Source organism: Adiantum capillus-veneris, chromosome 8 (genome assembly GCF_014529385.1).
Source record: "Adiantum capillus-veneris isolate H3 chromosome 8, ASM1452938v2, whole genome shotgun sequence".
NCBI classification, from domain to species: Eukaryota; Viridiplantae; Streptophyta; class Polypodiopsida; order Polypodiales; family Pteridaceae; genus Adiantum; species Adiantum capillus-veneris.
The window spans coordinates 117,314,872-117,317,711 of NC_140938.1; positions in this window are offsets into that span (position 1 = coordinate 117,314,872).

The window sequence follows — 2,840 nt, forward strand, 5'->3', positions numbered from 1 at the left end:
CTAGTTGTCGAGTTAGCAAACGGCAAAGAGGTGGTATCTCAACACTCTACGGGAAAAATTGACTTCGATTTAGGGGGACACCCGACTTCTGCCCAATTTCGAACCCTACCCTTAGGATTCTTTGATGGGATACTAGGGATGGACTGGCTAAAGCAAAATAGGGCCCACATACATTGTGCACAAGGGAATTTTACCTTTACAGATAACTTGGGTAATGAAGCCTTAATCCAGGGGGAAAATGGGAGACCTAAGGCTACTCTAGTTAAGGCCAGCAGACTTTTGAAGGGACTAAGGAAGGGTCAGCAAATTTATGCAGTTAAACTCAACAAGGTGGACCAATCAGATACCTCACTTCGACCAAACTGGTTGAGGGAGTATGATGATGTATTCCCTGAAGACCTTACGAATCTTCCACCACACAGAGAGGTAGATCATGAGATTGAGACTATCCCTGGGTGTGAACCTATCTCAAAAAGACCTTATAAAATGTCACTTCCGGAGGCCATCAAACTCAAAGAACAACTTAGGCAACTCATTGAGCAAGGATTCATTCGACCCAGTACTTCTCCTTGGGGTGCTCCAGTTCTTTTCCAAAAGAAGAAGGATGGAACCTTAAGGCTATGCATAGACTATCGTGGATTGAACCAGGTAACTGTCAAGAACAAGTATCCAATTCCAAGGATTGACGAACTTTTGGACAGACTCCACGGCGCCAAAATATTTACAAAGATAGATCTAAGGTCAGGATATTACCAAATCAGGATCAAGGAATCAGATATTCCAAAGACAGCTTTCAATACTAGGTATGGGCACTACGAATTCACAGTAATGTCTTTTGGTCTAACAAATGCTCCTGCAAGCTTCAACCGACTTATGCAGGATATTTTCAGACCTTACCTGGATGATTTTGTCTTGGTTTTCTTTGATGACATTCTGATCTATTCCAAAGATGAGGCAGATCACGAAGATCATGTTCGCAAAGTACTTGATCTCCTTCGAGAACACCAGCTTTACGCTAAAGAGAGCAAGTGCACTTTTTGCTCACCTAAGGTCAACTATCTTGGATTTGTCATTTCGGCTGAGGGAATTTCAGTGGACCCAGACAAAGTCAAGGACATCGTTGACTGGCCTCAACCATCCACTGTCAGCGAAGTAAGGGGATTCCTTGGAATAACGGGATGGTACAGGATTTTTGTCAAGGATTATGCACGTATTGCTGCACCTTTGACGGAACTCCTGAAGAAAGGAATAAGGATCAATTGGAAGACCGAGCACGAGTCTAGATTTGCTAAGCTAAAAGAGTTCTTGGTCTCAGCTCCTATTTTAAAGCTTCCAGACTTCAGTAAAGAATTTGAAGTAGCGACAGACGCTAGCAAATTCGCTCTAGGTCTCCGGAGTTCTTACTCAAGAAGGAAGACCGGTGGCATATACTTCGCGAAAGCTGAGAGATCATGAGAAGAACTATCCTACTCATGATCTGGAACTTTTAGCAGTTATTCATGCACTGAAGTTATGGAGACATTATCTTCTTGGACGCAAGTTTCAGTTGGTTACAGACCACAAGAGCTTAGAATGGATTTTTACTCAACCCATTCTCAATATGCGACAACGGCGATGGATAGAGCTATTACAGGAATATGACCTTGACATAAAGTATAGACCAGGGAAGGAAAACGCGGTTGCAGATGGTCTTAGCCGAAAATCGTTTCTCGGAGCTATCTCTATTCCAAATAACCCTATCTGGGATAGAATCAAAGAAGCATCCCTCAAAGATCCAGAGTACCAACGTATGGCTTCATTAGTCCAGCAGAATAAGATGCCTGAAGCTAAAGATTACTCTCTTATGGGAGGATGTCTTTACTACAGACATAGACTATGTGTACCCAGAGACCCAGTTTTAAAGAAGGCCATTCTATATGAAGCACACGATAGCCCTACATCCGGACACCCAGGCTATGCTAAAACTCTTCACGCCGTCAGAAGGAGTTATTTCTGGTCTGGAATGAAAGGAGATATACTTCGCTATGTGAGACAATGTCTTTCTTGTCAACGGATAAAGGCCGAAAGGATCAAATTACCAGGGCAACTTCAACCTCTTGACATACCCCAGATGAAGTGGGAATGCATCAGTATGGATTTTGTTACAGGGTTACCTTCTACAGGAGGTTATGATTCTGTTTTCGTGGTTGTTGATATGCTCACAAAAGTGGCTCATCTAATACTCGTAAAGACAACCTTTACTGCTTCAGATATTAGTCGGGTATTCATCAAGGAGATTTTTAGGTTACATGGTCTACCCAAGCGTATCGTCAGCGATAGAGATGCCAAGTTTACATCAAAATTTTGGACCTCTCTTTTCCAATCTATTGGGTCACAATTAGCCTTCAGCACAGCATATCATCCGCAGACTGACGGGCAAACCGAAAGAGTTAATCAAGTCATTGAGGACATTCTCAGAGCCTATTGTTTGCAAGAACCAAAGAAGTAGTTACAATATCTACCTTTGGTAGAATATGCTTATAACTCTTTCGAACACCGAAGCATTGGAATGTCACCTTTCAAAGCTCTTTATGGACAGGACTGTTTAGCACCACTGAACTTTTCAGATCCAACCATCAGAGTAGAAGCCTCTAGAAAGATGTTAGAAGATATGGAAGCACAGACTAGAGCCATTTGCCAGGACATTCAGGCCGCTCAAGATAGACAGAAGCACTATGCAGATAAGAACCGCTCAGATAGAACTTTCAAGGAAGGAGATAAGGTTTTTCTCCGAGTCAAACCTAAGAAAAGCAATTTATCGCTAGGCAGATACAAGAAGCTAAGCCCAATGTACTGTGGAC